Source organism: Taudactylus pleione, unplaced genomic scaffold, assembly GCF_031769625.1.
Source record: "Taudactylus pleione unplaced genomic scaffold, aTauple2 ptg000637l, whole genome shotgun sequence".
Classification (NCBI taxonomy): Eukaryota; Metazoa; Chordata; class Amphibia; order Anura; family Myobatrachidae; genus Taudactylus; species Taudactylus pleione.
The window spans coordinates 3,118,310-3,133,999 of record NW_028285039.1 but is presented as its reverse complement, the minus strand read 5'-3'; the positions used below and the strand labels follow the sequence as shown (position 1 = coordinate 3,133,999).

Here is a 15,690-nt window from a genome sequence, read left to right as displayed (position 1 = left end):
ATTTTATAGATTCTGCTGAATTCAAAACAATTATTTTTAGTTCCAACTTAATAAATTCTGCTACTATGGGCTTTAGTAGTGTAAAATATACTGCATGTTATCGTGGCATATTTCAAACCTATTACAGTATGATTTATATGAAAAGTCTTTCTGGGACAGATCTTGACGTAAAGGTGATGTGCCCGGAGATAAACCTTGCTTCTACATTGCTCATGTGCCCTCAGGGTCTGATGGGTCATGTGGCGTCAGTCCCAGCCAGAGAGGGATGAGAGTGCTCGGCAGGACCCCCTGCATTAATGTAAGTAATGGGTCCTGCTGCTGCATCCTAGGATATAATATAGTGAGAAAGTGTAGAAGTATATATAAAAGGGCCAAAGAAATAAGCCCTGCCAGTGCACTTCTTAGAAATATAACTGAAGATGCATGTTAACATTTAGCTTTACTAGGTGATAGATAGATAGATAGATCGATAGACTGATAGACAGATAGATAGATAGATAGCTATCTACACACACATATATATATATATATATATATATATTTATAACTACACACACATGATATATATTTATATTTAAAAACAAATTTCCTGACTGACTAACTCACTGACTCATCAACGCCCAGTCCCAATTACTGGACCTGGAAACATGAAATTCGGGGAGTATATGCCTTGCATAACAACATAACATAGGCACCCACTAAACAGGGATTTTTCTACATTCGACTAAAATCTGTCATCCCCTGTTCAATGTCCTGGCTGACTCATCAACGCTCTGCCCAAATCCCTTTACCTAGAAACATGAAATTCAGGGAGTATATTCCTTCCATGATGTAAGCTCCCACTAAGCAGGGATTTTCCAAAATTTGAACCCTTAAGGGGGTGAAAGTGGTAAACTGTTTTCTCTCGACCTTGGTGATTGAGTGACAAAGCAACATGTTCCAAGTGCTGTGGGACTGTAAGCTCATTTTCTGGGTCCAGTGGCGGATACAAAGGTGAGGCTACAGTCCAGTATTCAAATAGGGGAGCCATACCAACTGCCAGTGATGTTTGGCAGCATTCGGGGTGGAAGTTGTTGTGGATCCTCTATTTGAATCCTGATTGATTGACTGTCTTAACGCCCAGCCCAAACCACTTGACCTAGACACATGGGATTTGGTGAGTATATTCCTTCCATGACGTAAGTACCCACTAAGCAGGGATTTTTTTAAATTTGACCCCTTAATTGGGTGAAAAGTGGTAAAATGTTTCCTCTCGACCGAGCAACATGTTTCATCTCGACCGAGCAACATGTCCCAAGTGCTGTGGGACTGTAAGCTCATTGTCTGGGTCAAGTGGCAGTTTCACAGGTGGAGCTGCAGCGCAGTCCAAAATAGTAATAGGGGAGCCACACCAACTGCCAGTCATGTTTGGCAGCATTTTGGGTGGCAGTTGCTGTGGCTCCCCTATTTGAATATTGGATTGCGGTGCAGCCCCACGTCTGGAGTCGACACTAAGGACTTTTTCCATTCAAATATTTCACTTGCTTTGTATTTGGATTTTTCTTCTTCTCAAACATGTCAATTGAGGTTTTGAATGTTAAAGGTGAGATGGTGCCTCACACCACTGTCCCCATCACAGAAGACTGAGCCTGTCTGTTCCGGTCCCTCTCCTTATCTCATGTATGACACTCAGCTAATGGCTAGGGAGATGTGTGAACTAACTGTGAGTTCTCCATCATTTCCCATAACAGTAAGACCACATTGTTTTTTAAGGATGTTTATGTACTCTTGCTCTATTGGAATATTTTCAACCATTGTCTTTCTATTATGTGTGCTTTACTTTAATGTAAAGTTTACTTATTGTATTGAAGTTGATAACACACTTTTGTTAAAATATGTTTCTGTTTCTTGCTCTTAATCCCAATAAAAATTGTTTGCAAAAAAAAATTAAAAATCTTAATTTACTGCATCTTGATACTAGCACACTCCTTTAAACCATAGGCACACAATTAACTAAACATATAAAGCTAACTTGGGATAAAGGAAATGGAAATATCTAATGTCTACCCGGGTACATCAGCTAGTATCTGCTTATTTTAAACCAGATTCCTATTTTCCTGGAGAGGTTACAGGATTTAAAGTGCAGAGGAAAAGCAGCAGCTTGAAAAACTTTGGAAGCCATGTGCCAGAAGTTTTCTGCAGCACAGTGTGGATTTTATATTTGCTGTAACAGCTCTGAAATCACTAAGCGCATATCCTTAACATATGTTTTATTGCATATATATATATATATATATATATATATATATAATGTCACTTAAAAGTTCTTTATTTAATATTTTATTTGTATTAATATTTTTTTTCTGCCCGCACAATTAATTGTGTGTTTTTCTGCTTTCTCCTGCCATAACACCACTTTTGGTGAAAAGTTTGACATAAAGTTTGTCTTTCCAATAAATTACATAACTGATCACTGTCCAATGAAACCTATGGGGGCTGTATCACTATGAGAAATCATTGACTTCAATGCAGTTTTCTCTTCTGTAAATAGGGAGAAGAGAAAAATGTTTTTTAAAGGTTTTTATGTTCACTAAACCGAGCCCTATATGTTGTAAGAAAGAAGATGTGACTATATGCAAATGAAAGCTATATAATTACTACTTGAACACAATCAAACATGAAAATATATAACAACATCAATAATAACTAAATACAATAAAAAAGGAAAAAGTTTGGCTAAATGTTGATTTGAATGATATGACTGGAGACTGCCATAGTTTTGTTTACTTTCTGCCTCTAAACATCCACTGATAAAGGCTCTATTTGTCAATGACACAGCAGGAGTAAATTAAAATGTTTATTCAGACCCCTCAAGCAGAAAGAACTCCCTTAATCCACTCGCTGATGAGATAACTCAGTAGGATTACAATAATCAACTTGCAGTATGTCCTCTATTAGAGTATTAAAGCACAAGCGTTACCACAGAAAATCTACCTTTATTTGCATAACATGGCTACAAACATTTTTTTATTTGTCAAGCTATGTACAGCTGCTGCGCCATGCAGCTGACTTGGTATGCAATGCAATGCTGCTTTGTCTGCCTGAAACCCTTCTGGGGCACTGGCAATTCTACATTTTAGGACAACAAAATACTGAAAGGAATAAAGATTGACATTATATCCGCTATAGAAAAGCAGAGATGCAAAGTATAAATGGTGCATGGTTTCCGTGCGTTAATTGCAGTTATTTTTTCTGCATAAGGCATAGCCCTGTATTAATGATAAGTTGCAATAGAGCACAACATTGTGTGTCTTGTTTCAAATAGCTTACTTGTCAAGATGAAGGAGAATTGAGTTATGCTATTTGCTTTAAAGGAATAATAATGACTACTGAAATAAAATTACTTATATTAAAAGATATATTCATTGTGGGATGTAGTCAAGAAGCCGACGGTCTAAATGCCGAACGCCGGCTTCCCGGCTGTCTAATCCTGACAAAGTACTAATGACAGGCGTCGAAATCCCGATGCCTGTCATTAGACCTACGCCGGGAGACCGACGCCCAGCATACCAAATGAAGGTAATCCGAGCGCTGGGTGCGGACAGCTGCGGGGGGAGGGGGTTAGGTTTAGGGCTCCTGGGGGACTTAGGGGTAGGAACCCCCACGGGAAGGTTAGGTTTAGGCTAGGGGAAGGGGGGTTAGGGTTAGGCACCCCCGGGGGAGGTTAGGGTTAGGCATTCCCTGGGAGACTTGGGTTTAGGCTGCAGGGAAGGGGGGGTTAGGTTTAGGCACTTAGAGGGGGGTTAGGCACTTGGGTGGAGGTTAGGTTTAGGCACCCCTAAAGGAGGGTTAGGGTTAGGGTAGGGAATTAGGTTAGCGATACTCACCTAATTAGCAGTCGGGATCTTCACCTCTGCCGGGCTTCCGCTGTCGGGATTTGAACCATGTGGTCGGCGGTAATACCTACTATACCCTTCATTGCAGAGATGCTGCTCCAGAGTAAAACTAAGGTGCTCCCATAGTTAAGGGGTGACCCCAGTAAATGCTAACTGTGCAGACAAACTTTTCTAGTCAAAAAAACTTGTTGCATTTTTCAAGATTCTGGCATTTTGAGGGATACTGCTGCTATAGCTGTCTACAGCCCAGATATGTTCCTTCAGTTGCAATTGGAGATGTGCTCTGTTTGTGTATGACAGCAATAGAACAAGCATTCAACTTTGCATCAGCCCAGGTAACATCACAAAACCAATATTTTTCTTATATGGCACCATGAAAACTTTATGGCAACTTAAAAATAAAATATGATGTTGATGATGATAATAATCTTTATAATAATGGTCAAGGCTTTAGGCTTGCCAGGTTTTATTTCAAAGTGGGTTTTTTCTAAGTGGGACTACATGTACAGCATAACTTCAAGAGTTAGTCAGGAGTTCTTACTAGCTATATCCTCTGCGATCAGTGAGGGATGATGAGTGAGGGATGATGATTTGACAGATTTTTCCATTCTTTCATTGCAGGTAATCATATATTTGCACCAGGCACCTATTATAGAAAAACCAATGCTGTTTGGAATTCTCTGATTTGCTGGGTAATCATATATTTGCACCAGGCATCTATTATAGAAAAACCAATGCTGTTTGGAATTCTCTGATTTGCTGGGTAATCATATATTTGCACCAGGCACCTATTATAGAAAAACCAATGCTGTTTGGAATTCTCTGATTTGCTGGGTAATCATATATTTGCACCAGGCACCTATTATAGAAAAACCAATGCTGTTTGGAATTCTCTGATTTGCTAGGTAATCATATATTTGCACCAGGCACCTATTATAGAAAAACCAATGCTGTTTGGAATTCTCTGATTTGCTGGGTAATCATATATTTGCACCAGGCACCTATTATAGAAAAACCAATGCTGTTTGGAATTCTCTGATTTGCTAGGTATACTGTCTTTATTTAATATCTGTAAACACCAGAGTAACTTTAAATTTAATTATATAGTCAGATCTTATCTCCTAGCTTCATGGGATACTGTTTTGGCCTTGCTTGTTTGTATTAGAATTTTATGACTTGTATCTGGTGTGGGTGAGGGTAATGAGGGTGGGTGTCATCAGTGACTACACATGTTATGCTTAACTATATAATCAGTAGGTCACAAGGCTTTAGGCTTGTACAAGGCTGCCAGGTTTTATTTCAAAGTGGGTTTTTTCTAAGTGGGACTACATGTACAGCATAACTTCAAGAGTTAGTCAGGAGTTAAACAGGAGGAAGACAGGAGGACAATATTTTAAAAGAACTCTCTATAACTTGGAAAAAAGCAAAGGATCTTCTGAGCTTCTGGAAACCCTGCTACTCAGCAACCAGCTTCCATTATAACCTGGACCCACCTTCTGACAACACCCTGCTTCAGCATTGCAAGCAACTACCTGCTTACTGAACATTTAATACTTGTATGTTTGCGTTTCTTCTCTACATTGTTTAAATCATTCCAATACCACTGTCAATTTATCTTTACTGTAGTATCTACCATTGTTTCACACCTATACCTTTTTTTTTTTTTTTTTTTAATATATATATATATATATATATATATATTCATACTTTAGACTAATTCTCAAGTCTTGCTACTTTAACAGCTCTACACTCCTTTTTTGGTTATAATTTACTATTGTAGTTGTGCCTTTACATCTTCCAGCACTGTTCTTTCTTTTATCTGATTTTGACCTTTGACCTGTACTGCTCCCTCATCTCAAACTCATTACTACTACTGACTTTTTCACCCCCAACCGCCTCATCTACACGATGTCTCTTTTATTCTACTCCACCCTCACTCAGCCGCTACATTATTTTCTCCTCTACCACCAGTTTTCACCTCTTTTCTCCATCCATAGTCCCCTCTACGTTCTCCCCCTCCTCTGTCTCTCTTCATCACATATAAGTCTCTCAACTGCATCTCCCACAACTCCAGTATTATTCACTTCTCTTCCACCATGGTCCTGCTGCACCACCACTAAACCCTGCACCCTCTCTTTTCTCCAAGTTACCTATCCTCTCCCCCCCCACACCACACTAAACCTCCACCTGACCCACCACCTGCTGTCACCCTTCCTCATTCAGAAGCCAGCCACATAACCCCACACTCCTTATTCCCCTTCTCTAGATCAGTATCACCTCCACACTGCATCAACCCTAATAATCTCATTCTCCTCTCACCTCTTAACTCTGTCCCTCTCTCCTGTTCCCTCTGGAAAGCCAGTTTTGTCTATAATAAACTGGTCTCCGTTCATGAGCACTTCATCTGCAATGCCTGGATTCTCCTAGCCATCACCAAACCCTGGATTTACCCCTCTGACACCACTGCTCCTGCAAAATTCCTCCATCACTTGGCTTCCTGGCTCTTAATCTTCAAATGGGCCATCAAGACCCACTTCTTCCTCAATGCTTTCCAGCGCTCATCCTAACCCACTACTCTATGCTCCTTCCTCACTATCTAGCCCATCTGTGTCACCCCTGTTTGTCTGACCCTCCCCTCAGAATGTAAGCTCTCGCGAGCAGGGCCCTCTTTCCTCACGTGCTTCTTCTTGCCTTACTTTTACTTTCATTCACAATGGCACCTAAAACTGATTACTGACACCCTGCTGCTTATTTAGGTGTTATGCAGCAATGTATATAAATCATGTACTTGCACTGCATTGTCTGTACTGTTAATAGCTGTTGTCTTGTGTGCTCATTTGTTTCTGTACTTTGTCAGGTGCTGCGGAACCCTTGTGGCGCCATATAAATAAAGGATAATAATAATAATAATATCATAAATATGCTATATTATTAATTTAATAAATATGTTATGTTCTACACAACAAAATCAGGACATACTATATTGATACCATACATTCCAATTAAAATGTTTATCAGGAGTGTATCTAGGGGTCCATGCGCCCCTGGCAAACTAAGGGACTGGCGCCCCCCCTCCAATGACTGGATCTACTAAAAAAAAAAACACACACACTGGGGGTAGTTTAATTCACATACGTGAAGAAATAGGGAGAGTATAATTTGTATTTCTCTTTTTAATATATATATATCTTTTATAGAACTTACTCTATTGCAAACCACTATATATAAATTTTTTTATTGAAAAAAACACAGGAAAAGCTTAAAAACAGTGAATCAAAAACAAACAAAATGCATTATGGGTAACACAATTTACATATATTCAAATTGGGCTATCTATACAGCATTATGCTTTTTAACAACTGATACTTTCACTCCTCCATTAATTTACTGGGAAATAACTCACATGAATCTTTTATATTATCCCACATAAGAATGAAAACAGTCCATATGGATCATGTCTTATTCCCAACATGGTGTTAGCCACAACCTATAAAGATCATAGCCAGTTCCCCCAAACTGAAGAAAATACAAATCTATTAAACTTACATTGGGGGTAGTTCAATTTACATGCCTGTAGAAATAGGGAGACATATATATATATATATCATTTTATATATTTATTTTCAGTTATAACACTTACTACATGACAAGCACTGTTTATTAATTTCTATATGTCAACAATACAGGAAAAGAGGGCATCAATAACAAACAAGATGCATTGTGGGCAAGATAATTTGCATATATGCAAATTACCTTGTGAATAGAGCTTTGTGATTGATGTGGTGCTTGCGCTCTTTTCCTGCACAGTTGACATATTGGAATTAGTGAGTGGTGATTGATATGTGTTAGGTATTGTGGGGGAAGAGATATATTAGGAATAAAAATGAAAAAAAATGACTCTCCCTAATTTTAAATGTTTCTGACATAAAGGGACATATAGGAAGGCTAATACATACTAGCAGTCAATGGATAACACTGGCAAGAGCAGAGGAGACAGAAGAAGACCAGGGATCCTTGCTGCAGCTGACAGTGGGCTAAGAGCCGAGGCGACAGGAGATCGTGTCAGGCTGAAACAGCGCCCCCCTTGGCCGGTGTCCATGGCAAGGGCCATCCAGGCCAATAGGAAGATATGCCCCTGCTCTTCATGTACTGTATGGCATATTTCAATTGCCAAGCCAGGTTCCAATCTTGGGATTTATTTACTAAGCAGAGAGAGAGTAGGAATCTGGTTGACTTTCTGGACCTTAGAAATAATTCATAATCAAATTAGGACTGTAAAGAAGTGAATTCTAATAACTATTTACATTTCAAAATTTGTCATCACCACCCCTGGAAAACAAATATACCCAAGGATCAACTAATGTGTATAAGACACAATTGTTCTAATTTTGACAACTTTTCTGAACAAGCTAAAACTCTATATGAGAGATTCACAGAGAGAACCCATTGGACTTGCTAGAAAAAGCATATAATGAAGTTGCACATTTGACCAAAGAAGAATTATTAAAACCTAAAGTAAGAGAACCCCTGGAACACAATACGAAAAAAAACTTTGCTTTTATTTCAATTTATAACAACTCGTCGAGAATGATCAAATGGATTATAGAGTAAAACTACCCCATGTTAAAATATGATTCTGTGTTGAAGCAAATACTACCGACAAAACCCATTGTTAATTACAGGAAAAATAAATCTCTTATAATATATTACTGCCAAGCTCTTTAAAAAGACTTCCAAAGAATACTTTGACATCTGGATCTGACTGGCTTCCAACAAAACCTTCCGGTTTTTATAAATGTGGCCTAAATAAATGTATAACCTGCCAACATACAGTTAATAAAACTAAAACTAAACATTGAAGGGATAGACATAAATTATACAATTAAACAATTTATTAATTGTAATACTAAATATGTGGTGCACTTGCTACTTTATGCAAAGATGTAAGATATGTAGGCGTCTCCGGGAACGATTTCTCAAACATAGGAGAAATATTCTGAAGAAAAATCTCCTGCATAGTGTACCCAGACATTTTATAGAGAAGCATGAAGGTGACATTAGCTCTTCACAGGTTATCGGGTTAGAATCAATATCCCCAACGTCTAGAAGAGGTGACAGATTCAGGACCTTGTGTAAACAACTAGTCTTTTGAATCTTTAGTATGAACAGCTTATTCCCTGATGGTTTAAATGAGCAAATTGAATTGAATACCATTTAAACGTGTTTACTGATCATGGTTATGTATACATATCTCTTGGTGTTATTATGAATTTTATTACCTATTTTTTCCATTATTAGTGTCCAGTGATTGTCTCTCTCATGTGTGGTATATCTGGGGGTGAAAATACATGCACACCTCTCTATATGCTCTCCCTGGCATATGTTGTAGATATTGCCTTTTCTGTGAAGAATTTGATTTTTTATGTTCATTTGATGCTAGGAAATATATGGTTTATTCCAGTCAAAATTTACCTTACTATTACCAGTGGAATTATATTTAGGAAACTAATATGAGCTATACATACTTTGTATGACATTTCTAACCACGATGGCTGTATAAAGGCTTTTATGCAAATCGCGGTACCTGTCTCCTACATATATTCTCTTAGTGATACATTTGTATGCTACGCAAACCTGTTGCTAATTGTTACCAGCTGTGTTAGATGATACTAATTACAGATTCTACTTAAACCCATAAGATCTAGGGAATACTATCTACCTTGAAAAAGATGTCTGAAGGACATTGAAACGCGTAGGTGAAAGTCGTCTCTATTTGGTCCCTGGATTTATTACTGGAAGCTGTCTAATTCTTATAAGGGAGACTGGACACTAACTCCCCAGCCCTTCATACCACGGCATTCTTAAGCAGTGTTGTAGCCCTTATATCAGTATGCAATAAGCTCCCCGACAGATGGGTTGAGCATAAGAAGTTAGCCATCTGTGGACGCGGCTCATCTAACCACCACAACTGGACCCTTTTACAGCGTAGGATAGGTCAGAAGTGCCTGACCGGCAGGTAACACCTACACTGCTATACAATAACCCCTCACTACGGGTCTTTTTTGTCAAAATCATCAGGCAATGTACACATTGCTACTCATTGTTATATAAAAAACACTCAAGATGCTTCCTCACAGGATCTATTACTCACTTTATTATTTCAGTGACTTTATCCCGGGACATTTTACTGTAGATTCACAATATCATTTATTGGGACTGTTTCAGTATAATACTGTTTCAAATCATACAGCTGATATGAGATATTGATTAATGTATTTGCTACATTGGTTTTATATTTATTTTTATTTCTATTAAATATTTCTACTAAATATTCTATTTAATTGTTAATGCTTTGAGAGATTTTATTAGCAACTTCTAGAATCTGCGGTTGTTATAGTCTCTGTTTTGGATTCCTGGTTAGTGAGAGTGACTACCTAACACACCTGCATCGAATTTGAAAATGTTTTAACTCTTCAGCACCTGGGTTATTTATTTGATTTATTTACTAAGCGGCTACTTGTAAAAGCTGCCACTTCTTGGTGTGTTTAAGCTCAAAATTTAAAAGGGCAATGCTTTTAATAGTAAAACACCCCTTGGTTTGCTATTAAAAAATTGCCCTTTTAAATTTCAGGCTTAAAATTCCAGGTAGCAGATAATTGCTTAGTATATTTAGTGGTGTCACAAGGGGGGTGCGGGCTGCACCCAGGTGTCAGTCTCCGAGGTATGACACCAAAGTGCCAACTCCTCAATGACAGGAACCAGTGCTACACTGTAGTATTACATGCGGCACTCAGCTCCTGACACAGTAAGGGAGCCGGCACTGCAAACAGACTGTTCGCCGGGGCCGTCTGCATCTCCCGGACCTCCTGAGTGACTAAAATGGGGGATTTGGGTCGTGAGGCTATGCCCCCTACCCTTGAGGCCATGCCTTCTACCCACAAGGCCACACCCCTTTTGTAGCACAAGCCTAATCGCCCCTACCCGCACCGGGTGTCAAAAGAGGTTGGGATGCCACTGCGTATATTTATAAACCCTATTATGTTGGTACAAACTAAGGGCCTGAGTCACTACGGAATGCTATTGTGATCGCAGCTGCGATTACGAACACAAACCCGCTGCAAAAATATGCTAATGAATGCTATAGTAATGCCGTCTCACAGCCAGCATAGAGACCCCAACTACCGCTATCTCACATCAGTAATACCTTGCAGTCCTGCGCATACATCGGGAACATTGACTGACATCAGCCCCTCACACACAATTACAACAGGTCTGACCATAGTCAGAAATTGCTAACCTCGTCGCATGCAGTGAGTACTCATGCTGCATATGCTGTTGCAGTGACTAATTCATGCACGCCCATGCAGCGGTGTTCAAACGGACAGGCACGCCTACATTCCTCCACCACCCCCAAATGCTGACTACCTGTCAATCACTCTGCAATGGCTTACCGTGCTCTGCATGAACCCATACGCATGAGCAGTACACAACAATCGTCCGACTGCGTACTTTGTTGGAGTCACGCAATTAGTTGAAACAGTGATTCCCTCACTGTTTTACAGTTAGTACACTTAAGCATGGGCGTAGCCACCATAAGTGCAAGGGCTCCAACTGCTATGGGGCCCATCTTCCTTGTCAAAGTTACATGTGTTACATACATTTTTCACCAATGGGTGGTACATAGAGGCCCTTACAAATTTTTTTCTATGGGGCCTTCAAATACCTAGTTACGCCCCTGCACTTAACTAAGCCACTTCCTTTTTATTATCTTAGCAAGTTCCAGTAGGGAAAATAATACATGCAAATATCAACAAAACAGAGCTCTGTTCAGTTAAGAAAGAAGTATAGAAATTGCAAGGAACATAATATTTGAGGCATATTAATGGTTATTTCCTGATATTACACATATCTGCACTAAAGCTGTAACAACCAATCAGACAACTGCTTTTATTGTCTCAATTCCACCAGATAGTTAATAGCTAATTGGTGATTGCCTAATATGGATTTAGTGCAGATTTGCTAAATATGTGCACCATATAATCTAAATACAGTAGCAGTATACAACTAGAAAAGGCTACAGTTTTATAGGTCTAACTGGACTTTTTGTAAAGGGGTTTGCTCCACGAGCCCCACCAACTTATGTAATGCATACACACAAGATATCTCTTCTGTACAAGCTGTTTCTTTTCCTCATATCACTTTTACACGCTCAGGCTCAATGACCTAGCTGTACAAAAAGAAACCTTTATCTCCTTCCAGCAGGTCCCTTATTGCAACAACTCACTGAGGACTCCTCATAAAATCTTCCCAACCATGACACGCCAATAAAGCATGGCTGTGCTCCAGCAGTGGTGAATGTCAATAGAATAAATCACACTTATAATCAGAGTTTACATTCACAAAAGGGATATTTCTTCTGTATATGTTTAACAAACTACACATACAAGTGGAACACTAATAGTATCCTTTTCCTGCAGTGCAATCCAATACAAAATCTTCTAAGAGGGACCAAATGTTTTTCTAATAGTAGCTAAGTAGGTTACAAACAGCAAAAAATAAATAAAAAAAATATAATAATAATAATAATACAATACCTTTGTTAGCGACTAAGTTAGAAGAAACACCTGTTTACATCTATGAAATACATACTGGGCATGGGTCTTCTGGCCAACGCTGATATGTAACTCACACGCCAAATTATTTAATTCTTTATTTATTCATGACAAAAAGCAGTTCAGTACTACAGTACTGTAGTAGTGTGTAGTGAATGACAGGTTTCATCAGCAGATGGTGCTACAAAAGCTTTGTTGGCTATTTGACGCATGCGCTGTGCAGTTTAGGAAAGGCGACATCTGGTGGACAGAAGGTTGTATTACACGCTCCAGCTTTTCTAGACATTACGTTGCGCCTTACTGCAGCATGATGCGACTTAGATCGCCAAGCAGTGGCATGGCAGGGTGAGACTAGCATGGCATGCTACATGGCATATGGAGCAAAGATGTAACAGGACACATCTGTAGCACTATGGGGACATTTACTACAGTGCGGTTAGAGATACAGTGACTCTTGTACAGAGGGATGCCCACCAGACAGGAGAGGTAGTTGAGAGAGGCAAAGCTCAGGCTGTTTGCTGTTTGAGCTATCTTGCCTATCAGAATGCGTAAGGATATATATTTAAATATATAATGATAAAAGAAGAAAGACTTCTAACTCCTTCTGTAAAAGCTCAACCTAATCAGCCTTGAGTCTGGTCCTCTAGGGGGGGCGAGTCAGCAGTGGTCTCATCATTCAAAGAATAAAGAATACTCATGGTTGGCTGCAAGTCAATTAAGTTGGTGGGCATACTGAACATTAACTCAATAATAGGATACTGTATTGTATCCTTTTTTCTTTTATGTCTATAGTATAAAATCTAATAATATAATGCTCAGAGATTACCTACTATAAAATACAAAACTGAAAAATTAAAGAAATGTAAATACAGGGACAGCAGGGAATCATAAGATATTTGGTGACAATCTGAGTAATGCAGGGAAAATAGTTAATAATAATAATTTATTTATTCTATGATATTATCGCACCCACGATAATTGGATAGTGTGAAATAGGTGAAAAGTTTTCATCATCTCAGACCAGGTGAAGCAAAATACTAAATCCCTATTTTTGCCTAAAAATGTGGAGATTTCTTTCAGAACCCTTTTTATACACCCCTCCCCCCCCCTCCGTAATTATAAATTACACCAAAAGTAGGTTGTAATTTGCGTAATTTGGGCAAAAATTACCTTTCAAATTCTGGGTGAAAAAAAAAATAGTTAAAAATGTGTCTAATGTATTAGGTCTGGTATTTCGGGGGCTGTATGGATGCGACAGGTGTTTTAAACAGTGCACATGGCTGCAGCAGGTATTTTTACAAGTGCGCTCTTACGACCCCAAAATATACTTGTACCCATTTTTACTTGCCCCAAAATTTACGTGCAGCAGTTATTTCCTGGAAAAAATAGCTTCCTATCACTTTTCAACATATTTTTCATATACGCAAATTACAGCCAACCGATGCAGTTTATGTACCCTAAATAAATTTATTACAACTAATAATACACTTATAAATTGATTTCTTATGGACGTTAGCCTTTTTTGGGGGTACAGACTAATTTTCCCGAATGTCCTGACATTTTCGCCTGTTTTTGTGTGATAATTTATTGCACCTACCCGTTTTTGCCTGTTTCTTGGCGAAAAACAGGAGTGCGCATGCTGGTATCGGCGATAATATTGCACAAAATCAGCCGACATTATCGCTTCTAATTGAATACGGCCCTATATATTCATTTTGCAGACAAATAGATATTTTTGTGCATGAAAATACTTATTCTGCATTTTACATTTTCTTCACTATCTTTTTTATTGCTTTTAGGTCAATTTGTACTAACGTAGCACATACAACAATAATAATGATAAGTTATTATTATTATTATTATTATTAGGTATGCAGTCGGGAAGCCGGCGGACCTAATCCCGACAGCCTGCTTCCCGACTGTCATATCCCGGCAAGGGTCTAAAGACAAGCGTCGATATGCCTGTCATTAGACATACGCTGGGAACCCAACGCCTGGCATCCCGATCGAAGGGACGCTGGGCACCGAGCGCGGATAGCCGCAGGGGGGGGGTTAGGTTTAGGGTTCCCGAGGGGAACTTAGGGTTAGACACCCCCCCGGGAGGTTAGGCTTAGGCTAGGGGAAGGAGAGTTAGCGTTAGGCACCCCCGGGGGGGACTTAGGGTTAGGCACCCCCCGGGGGGCTAGGTTTAGGCACTTAGAGGGGGGATTCGGGTTAGGCACCCCTAAGGGTGGGTTAGGGTTAGGGGGTAGAAATAGGTTAGTATATACTAACCTTTGACGATTACCTTTGACGATCGGGATTTCCTCCTCTGCCGGGATGCCGCTATCGGTATTCCAACTGCCGAGCATGGGTCCAGCCGTAAATCATACCGATTCCTATTATTATTATTATTATTTTCAGCATTTTCTATAGAATTTTTTAAAATTAGGAACAAACAGTAATAAAACAAGACAGACATAGAGGTAAGAGGGCCCTGCTTGCAAGCTTAAAATCTATGGGGATGTAGGTATAATTTGGTTGAGCATGTGTCTAGCGCACGCGCTCTGGACACCAGCACACAGATTTTCCCTGGTAGTGAGCCTCCAGACAAATTACTTGTGGCTTTAGGAGTCAGGAAACAAAAGCTTCCTGCCGCTTACCCAGCCTGGTGCTCACATTCCTGTCACACAAACTGGACCCCACCATATCCGACTCTGGTCCCTGCTGGTAACACCATCTCAATCCCAGGGCTTTAGCCTCGGAAGTATAGCCTTGTTCTTCACACAGATATAGGGCCCCGCTCTCCACACAGGTACCAGGCTCTGTTCTCCGCAAATGTACACGGTCTATATACCCCTCATTACCTCTCAGGTACATGGGCAATCTTAAACCCACTTCCGGTGTCTATGGGATGCTAATATGGGAGATATTCTGGGCTTGAGCTCCAGTTTGCATCATGAGCCAGCCTGTTGTCAGGTACTACACTGGAGGGATTTGTGGCAGCTCTCCCAGGTGACTGGACTAATCTAAATAATAAATATAAATACACAGTGCACCCTACAATATTTCATATGGTACACTGAGGATTTGGTATACGAAAGAACACGGGTGAGAGAGAGAGAATGGGAGACAGAGGGGGAGAAAGCGAGAGGGAAGTTGGGGAAGAGAGAGAGAAAAAGCCTGCATTAGCTAGCGATTCCACAAATGACAGGTCCAAAATA

The 15,690-nt window shown here is 39.6% G+C and overlaps 1 protein-coding gene across 3 annotated transcripts in view; it reads right to left on the bottom strand.

Annotated features, from left to right (window-relative positions):
- TENM2 (teneurin transmembrane protein 2) overlaps window positions 1-15,690 on the bottom strand; it is a 2,186,131-nt gene that overhangs the window by 1,584,901 nt on the left and 585,540 nt on the right. The window lies entirely within an intron of this gene.